The sequence below is a fragment of the Jaculus jaculus genome, chromosome 1 (genome assembly GCF_020740685.1).
Source record: "Jaculus jaculus isolate mJacJac1 chromosome 1, mJacJac1.mat.Y.cur, whole genome shotgun sequence".
In the NCBI taxonomy this organism is placed as follows: domain Eukaryota; kingdom Metazoa; phylum Chordata; class Mammalia; order Rodentia; family Dipodidae; genus Jaculus; species Jaculus jaculus.
The window spans coordinates 257,468,484-257,479,102 of NC_059102.1; the positions used below are offsets into that span (position 1 = coordinate 257,468,484).

A 10,619-nucleotide genomic window follows, 5' to 3' on the forward strand; every position below is an offset into this window, starting at 1 on the left:
TCGGCGGCCGGCGCGGCGCGGCTCGGCTCGGCTCGGGAGGCGCGTGGAGGGGAGCCGCGGGCAGCGCGCAGCGGGAGCCGAGCCCGAGCAGCAGCCAGCCGGCAGCCCCGGGCGCTCTCGCCGCCCCCTCCGGCACGGTTTAAAAAAATCCACCAATGGCACAGCCGCGCATCCCCCCCCTAAAAAAAGGCGCCCGCCGCCACCTGGTCGGGGTGAGCTCCGGGAGGCGGAGGGAGGGCGACACGGCGGGGGGGGAGGGTCGCCCGCGCGCCCCGAACAAAGACGCCCGCAGACCCGAGCCTCGCGGCGGGGACCCGAGCGGGCGGCGGCTGGGCGGAGGTCGATGCCCGAGGGGGGTCCTCGTCCAGCCGGGAAGGAGAGGTGGGGCGGCCGGGGAGGAGGGGCGTCGCCCCCGCGTGGGCGCGCGGCGGCCGCGAAGAAGGTGCGGGGCTCGCAGGTCTGCGCCCGGGGCGCGGCGAGGGGATGGGGTGGGGGATGGGATGGAGGGGTGGGATGGAGTGTGGGATGGGGTGCAGGGGCCGGGGCGCGGCGACTCACCGAGGCGGCCGGCGAGACGGAGGCGCAGGCGGGCCTGGGCGCCGACGCCAACGCGTCGGGCAGGTGCCGCGAGCCCGGGTCCCTTCCGCCACGGGCGGGAGCGGGGGCGGGGCGCGGGGGTGGGTGGGTGGGCGTGGGGGCCACGCGGTGCGTGGGGCCTGGCTCCCGAGCCTCCAATGGCTGCGGAAAGAACCCCGTGGGAAGCGTGAGCAGGAGGGCCAGCGGGACGCGCGGGCCTGCCCGGTCTTTGTTCGGGCTCCCAAGGGAACCTCAGCCCACCCCCGCCGCCTGGCCCCACCTCCCACCCCGCGCGCCTGGGTGCCGCTGGGGAAACGCCCTAGGGGGCCGTGGACACCCGGCCATTCTTCCCCAGTTTACTAAGCCTCGAGGTTTCCTCGGAGGAACTCTTCTCCTGGCATAGGTGGTGTCAAGACTGAGACCCGAGCCCCCCAATTCACTGTTCTTTGAGCAGGAAAGGGAGACAGGAGACATAAGCGGGTAGCTGCTTCTGCTGTCTCTGCTCTGGTCCAACTCAGCCTCAAAGGAGGGTCAGGGACCCAGGACGAAATCGCACTCTGGGAAGTATGGGTATCTGGCATCAAGACCCGAAAATTTGGGGCCAGAGAAAAATGCCTGGAGATCGGAGTTTAGGCTCTAAAAGTGACCTCTGTCCCTCCCTGGATTCTAGCCTTTTTGTGTACCAAAAGTACAGAAAGTTCTGGATTAGGTCACCTTTACAGGTGCAGTGTATCTTTCTCCTTGGGGTGGGAATCAAGAAGAGCCAGCCCACGCCCTCCTTTCTTTGTTGGAGCTGCTGTTTGGGGCAAGTTGCTAACTCCAGGTTGCCAGCCGCTGAGGTGGCGCTAAATTAACCCTCCTGCCTGCTGAGGATTTGTTGTGCGGGGGGTCTACAGGTGGGGAACACATTCCCGCTTGGGTGTAGCTTTGTGTTGCTCGGAGTGTAAGCACGGAGATGACCCAGGAGGCCGCTGGCCTGGCTTTCGCTACTTGGGAAGTCCCTGCCTCTCAATGTGCTCCTTTGATAAAGGCTTTGGACGAGCTGCGGCCTGTGGTCCCAGACTGAACCTCCATCTGGGAAAGTTCTTGCCTCCCTCGGCCGGTGGTTCCATATGTAGATGTCAGCCCCCCCCCCCCCCCCCCCCCCCGAGCACGGGGTGGATCCCTCCCCAATATCATGTGATGTCTGGCAAGTTAGTCGTCTCTGTATCATACTCTGGAGTTAGGATGGTGCTCACCTCAGAGGGTTCCTGTAAGAATTAAGTGATGGAACATGAAGAAAATGCTTCACACAGCGCCAGACACACGGTTTAAGTGTTCAGTAAGCAGTCAGTATTGTTATTGATGCAATTGTCATCAGACTTTCCTGAGATCCAATGAACTGCTGGAGTTCTAGTGAGATAATTCCTAAGGCCTCACTTGTTCTGAGTTCAGACCCCAAAGGGTGTTATAGGCTGCCACAAGAGATCTGACACTGTCTGGGGCACGACACCTGTAATGGCCTTGAACTGATGTAGCTTCTCCAATGCAGATGATTCATAACAGTGAATGTTTTCCTGGGTCAGGGTTTTTTTGGAATCCCTGAATGTGGAGACTTGGTAGGTAATGAAGAAAGGGGACTGTAGGAGCCCAGACTGCCTTGAACTTGCTACGTAATCAAGGATGACCTTGAATTTCTGTTCCTCCTTCATGCTGGGACTTATGTGGTGCTGGATGTCAAATCCAAGGCCCGTGCATACTAAGAAAACACTGCCCGCTGAGCTAATTCCCAGCCCAATAGTGAACTTTTTAGACAGGAGAGCAGAACACAGCAGAGGTCCAAGCTCATGCCTGGGTCAGGCTGTCCTTAGAAAGTGTCCTTGGTCCCGTTCAGTGAAGGATGTTTCATCAGTTACTGCCTTTCCAAATAGCCAGGAGCACTGGCTATGCTGTGCTGGAGAAGAGAGCCTCCATTTCCCCACCTGCTACCTGACTAATAACAAAGAAGCTTGGTTAAGAGCAGAGTGGGCAGCTCTTGGGAACGCAGAGCCAGATGTGGTGGTTTGAATGGAAAATGTCCCTCATGGCTTCCTGTGTTTGTGATTAAGCCTCATACTTAATTCCCAAATGGTGGCGCTGTTTGGGAAGATTTTGGAGCCCTTGGGAGGAAGTATGTTGCCAGAGAAGGCTTTGGGGTATTCTAGACCAGGCCTGCTTGCCAAGCTCTCTACTTCCTCTCTGCTAATGTAGAGACGTGATGCTCAGCTGTCTGCTCTGCCATGCTTTCTCCAGCATGATGAAACCTCCCCTCAAAACCATAGACTGAAAATAAACCCTTTCTTTCCCTAAGCTGCTTCTGGTCAGGTATTTTGTGCCAGCAATGAGAAAGGCCTGCCACAGCAGCCTTGGTCTGGCATTAAAACCACCACTGCTGGGGCTGGAGTGATGGCTTACCTGTTAAGGTGCTTACCTACAAAGCCTAAGGACCCCAGTGCCCACATAAGCCAGATGCACAAGGTGGTGCATGCATCTGAAGCTTGTTTGCAGGGGCTGGAGGCCCTGGCATGCCCATTGTCTATCTCTTTCTATCGTGCTCTCTCTCTCTTTCTCAAATAAATAAACAATAAAAATAATTTTAAAAAATCACCACTGCCACCCACAAGCTTGAGCACTGCAGCCTGTTGCTGCCCATAGACAGGGACAATGGATGTTGCCATTTGGACCACCCTGCCTCTGAAGGAGAGGCATGCTGCTGCCCCTGTCACTGTCCTCACTGGGTGCACACCGCCTGTTCTTGACTTCTGTGCACCAGTGTGTACTTCAGTCCAGAGGAGAACATCTGGCTGGAGGAGCTCAGCCAGGCCCACTGGCGAAGCTGTGGAGGCTGGGGGAGGAGTTTGTAGTTTCTCTAGGGGGAGGTGAGCATGTTAGATACTGGTAGCCAAGCAAGTGCCCAGGCTAACCCCGATAACCGCGGGCTTGTGGAAGGGTTAGGAGATGACACTTACAGACGCTTAACTGGAACCCTGGCACTGAAGGACCCACTGTCCCGGGTCACTGAGACTAGCAGTGCACTGTGGTCCCTGAGTGTCGCCAGTGATTCTCCTTCATGCTCGCTCATCTTTGATGATTTCGGCAGGTGAAAGACAAAAGGACCTTGAAGGCAGTGTGGCTTTCTGCCCTTCCAGATGCAGAAGCAGCTCTGGTCCTGCTGCCAGGAGGACAGGTGACTGTGTTTTTCCATTGTGGTGATGAATTGGGCTGAGTCACCGTCCCCTCGTGACTGTGTCAGGGAACAAGTCAGAAGAACAAGCTTATGGGGCGTGGGGCACAGATGAGCCTGGGGCTATTGGAAGCTTTATCTGTTAACAAGGGGAGGGGAGGGGAGGCAGGGGCTCCCCCATCCCCACTCTCTGGTCACGAGCCACACAGCGGAAGGAGTGATGAGAGGATCTCCTTTCCCTTCCTCCATGACATTGACTCCTTGTCCCTTGGTGTTCAGCCCAAAACTGGGGATAACCTGGACATTGATCTTGCTTTGATCATGCACTGATGGAGGAAACCAACTCAGAGCCCCATGATCTGGGTACCAGATGGGCTGCCAAGATGTATAATTGAGGTCATCATGGAGTGCTTGGAACCCTGGGTGTGTGGGGGGGTGTTCAGGAAGGGCTTTCTGGAGCCAAAAGGCATCTAAAAGCCAGGCATGATGGTACACACCTTTAATCCCAGCACTTTGGGAAGCAGAGGTAGAGGATTGCCGTGAGTTCAAGGCCACCCTGAGACTACATAGTGAATTCCAGCCTGAGGTAAACTGAGACCCTACCTCAAAAACAAACAAACAAACAAACAAAGCATCTGAACCTACAGAGAAGTGGAAGGTTAGCAGATGGAAATGTGAGATGAGGAAAGTTTTGTTCACTCATCCATCTATCCATCCATTCATTCTCCATTTGGTCAGGTAGATCCTATCCTGTGCTCAGAGCTATATAGATCCATTTGGTCAGGTAGATCCTATCCTGTGCTCAGAGCACCTTATAGTCCTGACCCTCCCCCAGGAGCTCCTGGGCTGAGGTGGAGAGGGCTGGGCATGCATGAGCAGATAGTGAGGAAGCTGCGCTGAGGCATGGCAGTGGGGGCGGAGTGGGGAGAGAGCCTGGCCTCAGCCTGGCTCTGGAATTTCACCAGCTACCAGATTATCTGTTCCCTGGTCCTGGGCTCTGCAGATGGCTCTCTGGCTATGTTGCCATCCCTTTCTCTCATAATATGCAAGACCATCCTTCCTGACTGGCCAGTTCTCTGCTGTCCAGGTAATCCCAGACTCGCCATGTGCTCTTCCCACCCAGATGGTGGCGGGTCAGTTCCCTTGGTAAACGTTGTCCATCTCCCCTAGGAACTAGCAGACATGGAGTTCCATTGGTGCTGGGTCAAACAAGAGGTGGGTCTGAGAACACATTTTTAAAATTACAATAGTTACATGTATATGCAATGCACAAAATTTATAAAACACAGAAAGAAAAATAAAAATCACATCTATTTCCACTGCCTAAAGGAGGATTAGCCCAGTGTTAGCTGGGCTAGTGGTACAAACCTGTAATCCCAGTACTCAGGAGGCAGAGGCAGGAAGATAATGAGTGTGAGATAGCCAGATCCTAGTTTAATAATAATAATAATAATAATAATAATAATAATATAGCAATAGCCAGTGTAGTATTTGGAGAGGAGGGGTGTTTTACTCAGCTTCATGTTGCTGGAATGAACTTCCAAAGGGACAGTTTATTGGAGGAACATGATTTATTTCAGGCTTACAGATCCAAGGGGAAGTTCCATCATAGTGGAAGGGACTGGCCCTCTTTCACAGATCCAAGCAGAGAGAAACCACCAGCAGCTAGTACACACTCAAAGCAAACAAAAATGGGCAGCAACAGCAGGCACCTAGGCAGGGCTCAGAGTGCTCTGCATACCTTTAGGCTGGAATCAGATCCACCCCCTGTAAAAAATCTTAGGACTGGACCCTCATCCGCCCCTAGTGACACCTTTTCCAGCCAGGTAGCTGGAAACCCAAGATTTGCTTTTTAAAAAAATATTTCATTTGTTGGAGAGAGAGACAGAGAGAGAGGGGGAAGGAGGAAGGGAGGGAGGGAGGGAGGGAGGGAGGGAGGGAGGGAGGGAGGGAAGGAGGGAGAGAGAGAATGGGCATTCCAGGGTCTCTAGCCACTGCACGTGAACTCCAATTGCATGTGCCACCTTGTGCATCTGGCTTACGTGGGTACTGAGGAATCAAACCTGGGTCCTTAGGCTTCACAAGCAAGCGCCTTAACCACTAAGCCATCTCTCCAGCCTGAAATTCAAGTTTTAATAAAACACCTGAGTTTATTGGGGCACTTACATTCAAGCTACCACAGTGGGTATGACCTTTAGCACTTTATTTACCTTGATAAAAATTATTCTTGGGGCTGGGGAGATGGTTCTGGGGGTAAAGTTCTTGACATACAAGCATGTGGACCTGAGTTCAGATCTTAGCACCTACATAAATGTGCCTATGTCCCTAGCCATGGGGAGGTGGAGACAAGGGATCTCTGGGACTTAAAGCTAGTTTAGCTGAATCAAGGACTTCCAAGTTCAGTGAGAGACTCTGTCAAAAAATAAGATGGGCAGGCATAGATGGTAAGACCCTACTGCTGAAGACTCCACATACTTGGGCTGCAAGCCACAGAGAAATCCTGCTGGAACTGAACTGTTAACCTCCTCCATTTAGACCAGCTGACAGAAAGCTGGAAGAAGCCATTCTGCATGCAGTTCAATGGGAGAAAGAGAAATCACCAGTAAAGATACTCAACAGTGGACACTACAAGCCTTATATTTGGCCCGCCAGACCAAATGAGCCAATGGGTGCAATAGTGGCACGTCTGTCATGATGGAAACCAACTGTCCTCTAATTGGACTGGAGGCCCACTCAATGGGAGGGAATACATCCCTGATACTGAAAACTTAAAACACTGGTAGTCATGAGCCCTAGAGGTGTAACGTCTGCTGCTGTCTGGCTAAATGTATATACTATGCTTATCAAACTGCCCAGTAAGCACTTCTCTTAATGTTCATATCCTTATATTAATGCTACTCTCACTTTTGGTAGAGAATATTCTCTTTTCAGATGGTAGTGACCTTGATGACTCAGAAGGCATCATGGTACTAGAAAGAAGTGACAGGAGTGGTCAGAACTGCAATATCTCTATTATGCCTTCCAAGACTCAGGGTATATTGTGGAAGAGGTGGTGGAAGAATGTAAGAGCCAAAGGAAGGGTAGGACTTCTTACAACGTGCTCCCCCCAGACACAAAAGGGCCTGGATATCCATCACCTCACAGTGCTTGACACTACCTACACAAGACCATCATACTAGGAGGAAAAGTTCATGACATCAAAATAAATGAGAGACTGCTTAAGAGGTAGGGGATATAATAGAGAATGGAGTTTCAGAGGGGAAAGTGGTGGGAGGGAGGGTATTACCATGGAATATCTTTTATAATATGTAAGTTGTTAATAAAAAATAAATAAATAAATAAGGTGGGGCTTGGAGAGAATGCTTAGTGGTTATAAGCACTTGTTTGCAAAGTCTACTAGCCCAGATCCAACTTCCCAGAACCCATCAACAAAATGGATGCAAAAAGTGACACATGCATCTGGAGTTCATTTGCAGTGCAAGAAGCCCTAATGTGCATGCATGCACACAGCACATGCAAATAAATAAATTAAAAGCATTTTTAAAAAATAAAGTGGAGGGTGATTGAAGAGACACCTGAAGTTGATTTCTGGCCTCCACATGCACATACACCTGCACAAACACACATGCATAACACACACACAATCATTCTTTTTTAAAATATTTCTTTTCATTGGCCTTTTGAAAAGCTGAGACAGGGGAATCATCATGAGTTTGGGGCCAGCCTGGATTATATAGTGAATTCCAGAACAGTCTGCACTATCAAACAACTCTCAATAAAAGCAGACATAAATTATTCATCTCCAATATAATTATAATAGCTGTAGTGTCTATATTGTATGGACTCAATTTTCTTATTTGAACACTTAGGATGTGTTCATTTCTATCATTGGCAATGGTGTTGCCAAGCCTGCTTTGCTCCTACCTCTTCATTGACATCACAAAGCCACTCAACAGCTTTGCCTGGCCTGTTATGTAGTCTCTGGCCTCTTGTCAATGCCACCCACTACCCACATCTCTAAGACCACCCTAAGGCTCCACAATGTGCTAAAGGATTTGGAATGTGGAAATGCCATTATATTCGTGTTTACTGCAGTGATAGCAGAAAAGAGAACAGATATATGAGCAGTCAGGACACAATAAGCTCAGGTCTACAATTGTCCCTTCTCAAACAGGAACACAATTCTTCCAGCAATGAATGGCATATGACATCTCATGCAACGTGTTATCAAACAGAGATGGTCACTGGAGCCTGCATGTTCAAGGTTTTATTAGAGGTGAGTAATTAAGATGTGTAGTACTCATTTAACCTGTAGTTCTCCTGAGGTCCACACTGACTCAGTGTGGCTCAGGGCCTCAGACATGCTAAAGCAGACATTTGCAGTCGATAATATTGTTAGTATAAACCGTCTGGTTTGATGGATACAGCATGGCCCAAGGTCTCAGCAATACAAAAGTGGTTATCAGATAGGATATTCCCAGGGCACAGAAGGGTCTGACATTTCTTTGGCTTGCACAGGGCTTGAGTAACTCTTACTATTCAGAATCCAGTCATTTGTTTTGCTTCATACATACACATACAAGTTATCATGATTTCATGAAAGAAGAGAGATATGGGGCTGGAGAGATGGCTTAGCAGTTGAAGCTCCTGCCTGCAAAGCTAAAGGACCCAGGTTCAATTTCCCAGGACCCATGTGAGCCAGATACTCAAGGTTGCACACGTGTCTGGAGTTTTCAGTAACTGGAGGCCCCTGGTGCACCCGTTCTTTCTCTGTATTTGTCCCCCTCCCTCTCTCCCCCTCTTAATAAATAAATAAATATGTTTGTTTGTTTTTTAAGGAAGGAGATGTGATGACAAGAAAGTACACTGGCCATCCTGGCAGGTCATGCTGGCAGGAGAAAATGTTTGGTGTGATGTTGCAAACATGAGATGAAGGGCTAGGTGTCACCAGCATGCACCATGAACCTGGCATGAGTATTTCTCTTGACTGTCAGCACCACTTTCATTCAGTCAAGAAACAGCTCAGCTGACAGGCTACCTCTGACACCTGCAGCAGGTCTGAGTCACATGTACCTGCTCTTGGGAAGGGTGGGAGGACATGGTCTGTGACCTTCCACTAAACAAAAGTGTCCTTTATTTTCTTGGACCTTGCTGTGTTGCAACTTGTCCTGGAGATGTGGGCATTTGGTCCATATGATAGATGCCCTGGCCTCTGGCCTTCCCTTTGCGCAGAGCCTCAGCTCCCCTTAAACTGACACTAGGGTAGACCAGCTGTTCCCCTAAGGCCCTATCTCATTCTGTTTTCTTCATTATCCAGCTTGCACGCATGGAACTCAGCCATCAAAGGCCAACACTTCATGGTCTAGAGTCAAACAGCTGTGGGTTCCGTCTCCTGCCTGGTTGGCCCTGTGAAATCTCTTCTCTTCAGTGAATCTAGTAAAGCAGAGGAGTCACCAACCTGGAGCCCAGCACTTAATGGGTGCCCATCAACTGGTGGCTGCTAAGACAATGTAGTGGTTTTTTTAAACATGTGGCCCCATAGACTCAGGCTTGGATCTTGGGCCTCTAGTGGATGGAGCCCTGCTGAGGAGGATGCAAAGATGAATGTCACTGGGGGTGGATCTTGGAATCCATCCCTGAGATCTGTTTGGGGAGGATCTTGAGTCCAGCCCTAAGATGTGTGGAAAGCAGTTGGAGCTCTGGCTGTTCTGATTGCTGGTATTGGTGCTTGCTGGCTGTTTGGTGATGTCTCTCTTCTTGGATCTGTGGAAGTGAGCCAGCTTTTCCCACCACTGATGGTGTTCCCCTGGAATTTGTGAGGCGAAATAAACCCTTTCCTCCTACAAGCTGCTTTTGGTAGAGTGTTTGTCCAGCAATGTGAGGTTAACTGCAACACACAAGTAATGGCATGGTTCCAGATGCACACTGTGGGGCAGAAAGGATCACCGTGACGGGTTCAGGGGTGCAGTTCCACATCCAGCCACCTCGGAACGGAGAGAGGGCCACAGGCCTCTGTGGTTTCTAGACTTTTTAAGGAGAAGGGATGACTCATGTCCATGTTAGGAAGAGACTGGATAGGACCTTGGGGATCATGAGGACTGGGGACTGCTCACAGCAGCGCCTTGGCATGTGCACGTTCTCTGTCCTGGGCCCTCTTTCTTCACTTGCCACGCTGCACTTGCGTCCTGGCTGTGGGCCGAGACCTCACCTGCTTCCTTGATTCTCCAGCTCCCTTTGGTAAGTTCACATTGAACAATGTGATAATTAAAATCATGCTTCAGCATTCAGCCTGACAAGCATTTCCTGCACATATTATCCCATGATAACATATGTGGGCAACTTCTTCAGCCGTCAGAGAGCAGGGTGTAGTTTTGATTTCTGGATTTTACAGAGGAAGACGTAGATCCACAGATGTGAAGTAAATGGCCCCTCCCCTCCTTTGTCCCGCCCAGCAGCCTCTGGGCCTTCTCCTCCCTGGACTAGGAGCTTCCTGGGAGCATGGCTTGCCTTTGCCTCCCTCTAGTCTCAGCACCCAGCACTGGCCTGGTACTTAAAGTGCGCCCAGCAGATGGGAGCTCTCCACCAATGTTTGCTGAATGAATGAGTGAGTGAACACATGAGTGAGCAAATGAGTAGTTGTAGAATCAATGCAGGCTTGGAAACCATTGCAATAAACAAACATTGGTGCTTGTATTACACAATGCCTACCACACCCCAAAAAATTCATGCCCTAATTTCTAGAACCTATGATTTTGTTATGTTACTTGGCAGCAAGGAATGAAGATTTCAGAAGGAAGAAAGGTTGCTAGTCTGCTGACTTTAAAATAGGGAGATCATGGGC

General features: G+C 50.5%; 2 long non-coding RNA genes across 4 annotated transcripts; both read left to right on the forward strand.

The window, feature by feature from the left end:
- The first annotated feature begins 362 nt into the window (after positions 1–362).
- LOC123454803 lies at positions 363–9,549 on the forward strand. 3 transcript variants are annotated; one of them, XR_006633487.1, is made up of 4 exons: positions 363–442; positions 7,953–8,054; positions 8,617–8,834; positions 9,096–9,549. It is a non-coding gene; the product is annotated as an uncharacterized LOC123454803 (long non-coding RNA). The 3 variants fall into 3 exon arrangements; XR_006633486.1 differs by having other exon boundaries at positions 418–457; XR_006633485.1 differs by lacking the exon at positions 363–442 and adding an exon at positions 6,941–7,003.
- LOC123454808 lies at positions 3,349–6,364 on the forward strand. The gene is made up of 3 exons (XR_006633488.1): positions 3,349–3,781; positions 4,949–4,993; positions 6,314–6,364. It is a non-coding gene; the product is annotated as an uncharacterized LOC123454808 (long non-coding RNA).
- Positions 9,550–10,619: the final 1,070 nt, after the last annotated feature.